Source organism: Leucoraja erinacea, unplaced genomic scaffold, assembly GCF_028641065.1.
Source record: "Leucoraja erinacea ecotype New England unplaced genomic scaffold, Leri_hhj_1 Leri_1084S, whole genome shotgun sequence".
NCBI classification, from domain to species: Eukaryota; Metazoa; Chordata; class Chondrichthyes; order Rajiformes; family Rajidae; genus Leucoraja; species Leucoraja erinaceus.
Window position 1 is genome coordinate 1 of NW_026575324.1, and position 10,231 is coordinate 10,231.

General features: G+C 39.7%; 1 long non-coding RNA gene across 1 annotated transcript; it reads left to right on the forward strand.

Moving 5' to 3' along the window:
* Positions 1-2,453: 2,453 nt before the first annotated feature.
* On the forward strand, positions 2,454-9,776 carry LOC129715267 (uncharacterized). Its single transcript, XR_008726468.1, has 2 exons — positions 2,454-3,294; positions 8,389-9,776. It is a non-coding gene; the product is annotated as an uncharacterized LOC129715267 (long non-coding RNA).
* Positions 9,777-10,231: the final 455 nt, after the last annotated feature.

Genomic DNA, 10,231 nt, shown 5'->3' on the forward strand with positions numbered 1-10,231 from the left:
TTGTCACTTTGAACCTGTTCAATCATTCAAAACATTCTCATATTCCAATTCTCTCCCGATAAATGTTGATGCATTTATGTCAAATAAATCTATCCCCTACTTAACAAGATTCAGTGACCTGCCATCTACCATGTTCTGTGGGGTGAATTTCAATGGCTCACCATATTTACAATGAAGAAATGTCTCAGCCCTAAATGTTTCACCCCTTATCTTGAGTCCAAAACCCCTTGTTCCAGATCCTACATTCACTGGAAATATCTTTATGTATCGAGTCTGTCTAGCTCTGCTTTGAATGTTGTTTAATTTAGAGAGGTCATGTTTAAGTCTTCCAAACTCCAGTGACTACTGGCTCAGTCAGCTCCTCCTCTCCTTACACATTAGTCCTGCCACTACAGGAATCAGTCTGGTCAACCTTGGCTGCATTACATGTGTGGCTGAAAAGTCCTTCCTCTGGTAAAGAGAGCTCAAAGACATGTTTGGAGAGACATGGCCAAGGCGTAGCCAATTGTGATGGGGTCAGTTGAACATATTGGTCAGCATGTGTGTGTTGGGTTGATGTGTCTATTTCCATGCTCTATAGTTCTATGACTCTCTGCTGCATCTGTGTATATTTGGCAAGTAACTCAACTGACTGACATCACCTGGAAAACTCTTTGCATCCTCTTTGCTTCTCCTATTTACTCTCAGTTTCATGGCATCAAACATAGAAACATTAAGTTTGGTTCCTTGTCAATACCTTTGATGAACCTTGGCTGCACAAATTGACCCAGTTAGTCACCATCATAACTTGGAAATACGTTGCTGGTCCTTCGTTATTTGTGGGGCCTACTCCTATCATTTACATCATTTACTAAACACATCCATCAGTGGTGGAATAAGGATGGTCACATCCGCATGGTTAAAACTGGAAGCCTAAACACTGAGGCCCACATCCAAAAACATAGATTTATCAGCAAAACGTCTGGAGGGAATCACAACGTGCAGCTCATCATCAGCTCAGGAGTTAGTGTCGTCCTCATTGTGACAAGAAATCTAATCAGTCTCCTTCCTTAATCCGGGTTAACAACTCATTTCCCCATATTGTGTGAATTCTGCAGAGAAATACAATACATTTTTATTGCTGCTCAGATTCTGTTTTAGATTTTTTCCCCAGCTCCTGAATCTTTCTCTTCATAATTCATCTCATCTCCCCGTCCACCACACACTGTCCGTCACTCTCACATTCTAAACATAGATACATAGACAATAGATGCAGGAGTAGAGGCCATTTGGCACTTCGAACCTGCACCATTCGCCATTCAATATGATCATGGCTGATCATCCAACTCAGTATCCTGTACCTGCCTTCTCTCCATACCCCCTGATCTCTGTAGCCACAAGGGCCACATCTGACTCCCTCTTAAATATAGCCAGTGAACTGGCCTCAACTACCTTCTGTGGCAGGGAATTCCACAGATTCACCACTCTCTGTGTGCGAAAAAAAATGTTTTTCTCATCTCGGTCCTAAAAGATTTCCCCCTTGTCCTCAATCTGTGTGTGGCCCCTTGTTCTAGACGTCCCCAACATCGGGAACAATCTTCCTGCATCTAGCCTGTCCAACCCCTTAAGAATGTTGTTAGTTTCCATAAGATCCCCCCATCAATCTTCTAAATTCTAGCGTGTACAAGCCGAGTCTATCCAGTCTTTCTTCATATGAAAGTCCTGCCATCCCAGGAATCAGTCTGGTGAACCTTCTCTGTACTCCCTCGACTCCCTCCAGGGCCTAACACAGATCCTTCCTCTTTTACGCTGACGTTATCTCTCTTTACCCTTTACATTTAAAAGTAATTCCGTATAATTATATTTATGTACTTTTTTTAAATACATGAGAACAGAACATGGGGCATGTGTGTTGAGGATGCATTTATTATAAGGATAGTAACTAACTATTGTATTGTTGGTGTCTTGACCAAAAAGCGTAATTTTTGAAATTATTGTTGCTTCTTCCCACTGATTAAAAAATAAAATAATGGTGTTTCTCTCTAGTAAATGTTGCTCTTTATTCATTAAAACATATTTCAATCTCCAACCTGGTTTGGTGTTTCCAGGTTCCAAAACAGTGTTTGGATATTTAAAGTAATTTATGCGATAAGACAATGTATTTTTGAATGTATGTAAGTGAAATCATGGCAAACAAATCTATTGTAGATGATGGTGATGTACCGTGTAGAATAGATAAGGGAGAAGATGTGGAGCCACAGGAGTTTGTATATTCTGGAAACACCAGCAAAGAGCAAACTGCTGGAGGGAATTTTTGGATCAGGAATCATCTGTGGAAGTAAATGGACATGACCATTCGCAACTGAAGAAGGGTCACGATACACAGGGTCATCTGTACATTTACCTCGACAGACGCTGCCTGACTCACTGAGTCCCTCCATCAGATTGTTGTCGAGTTTTAGTTAAAAATATAAGAAGATATTAAATTGGTTTCTGGGCTAGCTTACAGCTTATATTTAGTGTCAAGTTAGGCTTGCCTTAGGTTGCGGGGTGTGTGAGATAACATTGTCTCCCAAGTGAAGGAGCTAGAGAGATAGCTGGTCAAATCTTCACAGGGAGATGCCATAAACCAATGTTTATGGGGAGGAGGCAATAAAGGAAGAGCGAAATAGCCAGTCACATCTTTGTAAACAAATAACCTATGTTTATGAGGGACCAAATGACAGAGGAAGCAGCGAAAAGAGCTAGGGGTGGTCTATTTGGAGATAAAGCAAATAGCCAATGTTTTTAGTATATCTTGTACCATGTAAAAAAAAAGGTTTGATGTGATGCATTCTGTGGAAACCTTTTCCAGTACTTCTGACCATGACTAATGTCTGTGGAATGTGATAAGGGGACAAAAAACCTATTTAAAGCAATGTAATTCTGTTGTTCAAAGAAGGTGACTGAGGACAGTCAAGTGTCTGTGTTGGCACTTGACTGGAGTTCTCCCTCCCTTCCATCGGCCGATGTTAAGTAAAGTTTTGAACTGGTCTACCAAACAGTTTGTGTGGTGTCTGTTTATTAAGAAGCGAACCTGGTTTAGTAGTTAAGATAAGTAGCTTTTTCATTGGCGTAGTTATGCAGGCCTCGCTGGGACCACATCAACGGCTGACTGTGCAAGAGGTTGCGGAGGTTGCCGGGATTGGAAGGGAGATAACTGAGCTCTATCGGCCCCCTTGTAAGACCGACTCCCTAGAAACTCCCGGGAACATCTGTGATCCTTCATCAGAAATTGAATTGGTTCCCTGCCGAGGTTCTTAGACACAGACTAAGGTAAGACCAGTTGGGCTTTATATGGGTTTTTTTTAAGAAGGGATTGTGTATGTATTTTTAAGACAGAATTGTGCATGTATTTTTAAGAAAGGTCTTATGTATATTGTTAAGAAGGACTTGAGTGGTTCTCTCTCTCTCTGTCTATCTCTCTTTGTTTTCTTTTTCTCTCTCTCTACTAAGGGCTCATCAGCCTTGTTGAGATATCCGTGATTTGTCGGGTTGAGATACGGGGGTTGAGGTGTGTGTCTGGCTTATTGAGACATCCGAAGAGTTGTCGGGTTGAGAAATAAGTGACGTTGTATATTACAGTATTAAGAAGTCTGCCAAGTTGAAAAGAAACTGGGGTCTCGGTTAGCGGGTCTGCTTCGTTGAGACACTTGGGTCGTATATTAAGGAATTAAAAAGTCAGCCAAATTGAGAAACTGGGGTCTCATTTAGTGGGTCGGCCTGGTTGATATATTTGGGACGATTCGGAATTAAGAAGTCTGTTTTTTCTCTCTCTCTCTTTCTATCTATCTATGGGGAATGCTATGGATACCGGTCCTATATATGTGTTATTTGAATCCTATGTATAATAAGAAATTTAGAATGTTAAGTTACAAGTTGACCAAATGGTTAGGGGATGATGCCTGGCCTGTAGGGGGCACATGGAATGTTGAGACAATTAAATAAGCAGAGGTGTTGATATATGGGAAAGGAAGACAGGAAAGAAATGGAAGAAAGGAATTAAAACATGGAAATCAGGAACAGAGGAGAAGCATGAGGAGAGTAGAGTTCGAAGTTGGATGGATACTGCATGTAAGAAGAGGCCGTGTGCGTGATTTTGGCGCTGTTTAGAGGGGGCAGGTTTAAAACACGATTTTTACTGGGCTGTTGCAGTCGAAAATGTTCAGCCTAGTGAATCATTGACGGAGAATCGCTGGGGGACCCACGTCGCAAAGGGTGTTATTGGTTTTTATGGCCTTGTATGGTGGTTGTAGTAGTTTGGAGGTCATTCTCTAGATCCTCGACCTCTCGCAGTCCCAGGGTTTTATAAAGCAAACAAGTACCGGTATGTACTTTATTTTTACATTAAAAGGGGCTTCTTAAGACCCCTTTATACAAAGTTTTCTATCGCGAGTAGCTCATTTTGGGCTTTTTATATCCCGCAGTATTTTTCTTCACAGGAACCCACTAGAAAGCCGATTTAAAATAGACTTTAATTTACAGCAATTGAACACTAAATTCCTTCCATTTGGCCTATAAATTGATGTAAATGAGATTTTAAAATCATGTTTTATTGTGAATTATTTGTGAATATTATTTGGACACTTAGGCTATTTAAAAATGTTAATCATTTATTAAGAAATGGATAGATGTTTGGATCTAGTAATTGAAGTTTGAAATTAGCTACAATTGGGTAACTAACTAATTATATGCTTTAATTTCAGGTCATCCAAGTAAGATTATTTTATATTTGTGTCAGAATGGTTCAATCTATGATAACTGAAAATTTCATTCAGTTCTCTTAATTTTTAAGAAGGTTATGGGCTTTTGACGGTCCATGATCACAGTTTTTTTGTTATGTCCATAGAAAATCAATAGGGAACAAGATGCTAATTTCCGAGTATGAAAATGGCCATAATTTTTTTTATTACTTGAGATATGAAAGTGAATTAGGTGTCAAATTAAACTTATTGTTATGCTTTATCTGATGGGATAAATTGCAGATTTGATTTTTTTTAAATCTCACAATTTTGTAACTTTGCTAGATAGAGTTAAGAAACAAGGATAGCACTAGGAAAGGATGGAAATTATTGCAACTAGAATGCCAGTGGGCAGAGGAACAAGAGAATAGAATTAAAAGACAGACAGGAGGTGAGAAACAGGTGATGGTTCGTAAAAAATAAACCCAGTACTGGTAAATCCTCTGGAGGAGACTTCATGTCTGGCACGACGACCCTATTTGGTAATGAAAATGAGGAGGAGTTAGATAATCTTGTGAGATGTCCACCTCCCTATGCCCTACCAGTAGCAATGGCATCTTTACCTGGGACAGTTCCATCAGTAACATCCCTATAACTTGAAGTTCTGACCTTACAAAGCTCTCCAGGATTGGGAGCACGGGAATGCCTTTCTGTGTGTAATTTGTTAAGGCATTGATGCTACCAGAACAGCTGATCATTATTAAATGTACTGCACACACTGGTGCTGGGGACCCTATAGCAAAAGGCAATGGGTTGCTGATAGTGTATCCAAACAGTGCAGCCTGTACATCCAAATGCATAGTGACAGCAGCTAAACAGATGCTAGCAAATAGAACGGTCCTGCCAAACATGAGGGAGGTATGTACATTACAGAGGGACGCCTCTTGTATATAATAATAACTATGGAAACAAGAGGGCTGTGCCATTGATTCAGCACACCCCGCTTGGACAAGTTGGTGTATACGATACATTTTTACCCGTCTTACCCATGCTGGTAAGGAGGGAATGATAGGATAACAAAGGAAATGTGGTGGCACCCGAAAATTTGATGAGGCACTGAAGCAGGCCTCTGAATGTAAAATTTGCCAATGAAATAATCCAGGCAAACCAATTAGGATACCCTCAGGGGTGACGCCCAATGCCATCACGATCGTTTGAATGCATACAGATTGATTTTATTGAAATGCCAAGGGCCCAGTGTTATAAATATTGCGTAGTGATTTTAGATTTATTTAGTAGGTGGAGTGAAGCTCTACCAACCACCAATAATAAGGAAAATTTGCACATTTTAATATCTGACAGCAATTCACTGTACACACCACCCACAAGTATCTGGGATGGTGGAAAGAGTCAATGGGGATTGCAAAACAAAATTACCCCGGAGGTAAATCCTTTTTCTGACAAGCAACTCTGTTATAAAAAATTGGGGACTAATTGCCAGGTTATTTCCAGTCTCAGCTGATAGAATCCTTGTTATGTCCCAAACTAGGCAATTGAATCAATGTGGATTCCCAGCCTGAAAGTATATTTAGGGTTTATATATAAGTACTGATGAGGGATGGAGTAGGATGAAGGGCTTTGGATTTCTGGCATTGTGGCTATTTCCAGGGACCTTTCTACAGATCGGAAGGCTTTGTTCCCCCAGCAGCACTACAGATCGGAAATTATCCCCCAGCACAGAGGTTTGCCAGTGCTGTTGGGAGAATTTAAACTAGCTTGGCAGGGGGATGGGAACAAAAGGAAATTTAAGAAGGAAAGTTGGAAAATAAAGATTAGAAACTGGAAAGCAAAATAAATAGGCAGTGGAAACAAAAACAAGTAGTAAATTAGTTGGAGTATATATAAAAATGAGGAAAAATAAGGCAATGTACTTAATTGCGTACGGCATTGCAATAAGGTAGATAAATTAACAGCACAAATAAAATGTAAATGCAATAGTAAAACACAAAGTGCTGGAGTAACTCAACGGGCCAGGCAGCATCTGTGGAGGAAATCGATAGAGGATTTGGGCCTACTTTTCTCTAATAGAAATTGTGTAAGGAAAAATTAAATAAAGGCAAAAGAATCAACAAATTTTGTCAAGGGTTTGGCAGTACATTAAATCTCTTTGTGGACATTTTGTTGGGAATTCATCCCCTCTGCAATGTGGAAATGTAGTGTATTCATTAAGTACAACATAATTAAAAAATAGATGCAGATATGGATAAATAGAAAAAGCATGAAGTACTATCATCTACATATATAGGATCGACAAAATGAATGATCAGTTATAGGTGAAGGACAAATTTGTAGAATATATACACAATGGTTTTCAGAACTATGATGTTGAGGATCCAGCTAAGGAAAAGCTTATTGTTGAATTGAGTATTGTACACTAAGGGGATTGATTAATAGTCTTGTTTTAAAGACACTTTTAGGGAAAATTCCACATAGGATGGTGGAATTTTACATTGAGTTTGATGTGGGTTAATACAAAACTGGGCTCTCAAATCGAAATAAAAGGATTTATGAAGTTATGAGCAGTGGGATGGCTGACAAGCCACATTAGAAAGCTTGATGATGGATATGCAATGGCTATCATTCAAATAAATGATTTATATAATTCCTCTAAAGCATCAAAACCCAAGAAATGTGATTTGTTTTTGAATGCCAGGAGAAAATAAAGGAAGAGGCTTATAGTATTGCTAGGAATAGCAGTAGGCCTAAAATTGTGTGTTTTAGAACAATCAAATGAGAACTAAGAAATTTAAAAAAGAAAAAAAAAGAAAAAGGGAAAGTAAATTACAAAGAGATGTCTATGAAGATGAAATATTATATACTGCTGGTAAAACAATGTTTTTGTATATGTACTGCTTGTAAAACAATGTTTTTTGTATGTGGAATGTGTGAAATTCGAAGCAATGAGCAAAGTTGTGTGTCGCTTTGTCCTTTAAAATGTAAATAGACAAAGTTATGGTGTGTCTGTTAAGAAACAGGCATGAATGGGGGGCGAAGCTATACTCGATGGATAAAAGGTGTTGGCTGATTATAGATCTTTTGAACCAAGTTTAAAAAAAAGACTCATCCCGATTAAAGTGTTAAATGAGATTGGAAATGTCAAAATTACAGAGAAAAGAAAATGTATTATTGATTACTGATTCTGAATGAGTTCTTTTGGGAAAGATTGTTTTGATATGATAACAGAGGTTGTCTTTTAAAATGCAAATGAAGCAAGATTACTGTTTTCAAGCAAACAAAAAGATGTTGCTGTAGCATGTGCTGTGTGAGAGAAATGAAGGTAGATGAAAAATTGTCTTATGACTTACAAAAAGGAGGTTTGAGGGAACTCACAATGAGGGATAAAAGGTGAGAAGATAAAGTAGATTGGGGAAGAGAACATATTTGGAGAATTGAATATTTAGGTGGGGAGAGCCTCTTCGGGTATAATCGGATTAAAGAATAAATTCACAGGGAAGTGTTAAGAAGGAACACTGGAGGATCAAAGGGGGACAAAAGTGCTGGTGAAACTAAGCTGGTGAACAAGATTTACAACTTTTTATTGCCCCTGGAGAGTGGGGGGGAAGCCACTTACAGGCCCTGGGCAATTAACTAATTATGTATGGTCGGCAATTAACCCATGTCTTGCCAGATCTACATTCCCAGGTTGGAGGAGCTTTGCTGGGAGCCATAAAAGCTATACGATGACGGGGGTGCTGGGACAAGAAGAAATTGAAACTGTATTGAAAAGAACAACCAAATGTTGCTAACAACATGAACTGCTGTAAAGATGAAAGATCATCATCGCTGGATACATTTGATTGACTGTGAACAGTTTGTGGAAACAAGGACGATGGGCTATTGATGTTCCTTTATTCTGGGGTGGCCCAGCCCACATGGACTGAACTTTCTTCAGAATGGCAAACTTGCGGACTAACCCACATTTAAAGGATGGTACACACCTCCTTTTAAACAAGATTGAAGTCAAACATGACAAGCGCAGCAAAGATACCCTGACTACAGACAGTAAGAGGTCTGCAAAGGCCAGTTAAATCTACCTGTTTTTGCCACAACCAAGGCACTGGTGTATTTTAAGGAAACAGTATATTTGTGACAGGGCATTGTTATGTTGCAAATGCCGTGCCACACAAGAGAAGCATGAACCAGTTACACCAGCACACAGGGAATTCCAAATGAAGCCGAATAAAGGCTGAGCAATTTTTATGATCCTTTTCCTGTCCTATGGTAGTATCTTAGTGTCACGTCCGGGGGAGGTTGGTGGCCATTTAAAATGTTTGGAGGGACTTGTGAAACGATTGTCCACTATGAATTGATTGGGTTACTAGTGTACTATTAATTTGTCTGATGAGATGCTTATGGTCTTTCGTATGTACTCAGGAAGGACTGTAGTTGTTATCAAAATTTTGATAAAAGGATGGAATGATGAAGCCGAGTTTTAGTTAAAAATATAAGAAGATATTAAATTGGTTTCTGGGCTAGCTTACAGCTTATATTTAGTGTCAAGTTAGGCTTGCCTTAGGTTGTGGGTGTGTGTGAGATAACATTGTCTCCCAAGTGAAGGAGCTAGAGAGATAGCTGGTCAAATCTTTGAAGTGAGATGCCATAAACCAATGTTTATGGGGAGGAGGCAATAAAGGAAGAGCGAAATAAACAGTCACATCTTTGTAAACAAATGACCTATGTTTATGAGGGACCAAATGACAGAGGAAGCAGCGAAAAGAGCTAGGGGTGGTCTATTTGGAGATAAAGCAAATAGCCAATGTTTTTAGTATATCTTGTACCATGTAAAAAAAAAGGTTTGATGTGATGCATTCTGTGGAAACCTTTTCCAGTACTTCTGACCATGACTAATGTCTGTGGAATGTGATAAGGGGACAAAAAACCTATTTAAAGCAATGTAATTCTGTTGTTCAGAGAAGGTGACTGAGGACAGTCAAGTGTCTGTGTTGGCACTTGACTGGAGTTCTCCCTCCCTTCCATCGGCCGATGTTAAGTAAAGTTTTGGACTGGTCTACCAAACAGTTTGTGTGGTGTCTGTTTATTAAGAAGCGAATTCCGTTTGTTTGTTTCCTTGTCAATACCTTTGATGAACATTGAAAATAACAGTCTCAAGAACTGTTCAAGAAGGAACTGCAGATGCTGGAAGATCGGAGGTACACACAATTGCTGGAGAAACTCAGCGTGTGCAGCAGCATCTATGGAGCGAAGGAAATAGGCGACGTTTCGGGCCGAAACCCTTCTTCAGACTGTTGGGGGGTGGGGGTGAAAAGGATGGAAAAAGGGAGGAGGAGTAGCCCGAGGACGGGGGGATGGGATGAGACACCTCGAGGGTTAAGGAAGGGGAGGAGACAGCAAGGGCTAGCACAATTGAGAGAATTCAACGTTCATGCCATGAGGACGCAAGCTACCCAGGCGGAATATGAGGTGCTGTTCATCCAATTTCCGGCGTTGCTCACTCTGGCAATGGAGGACTC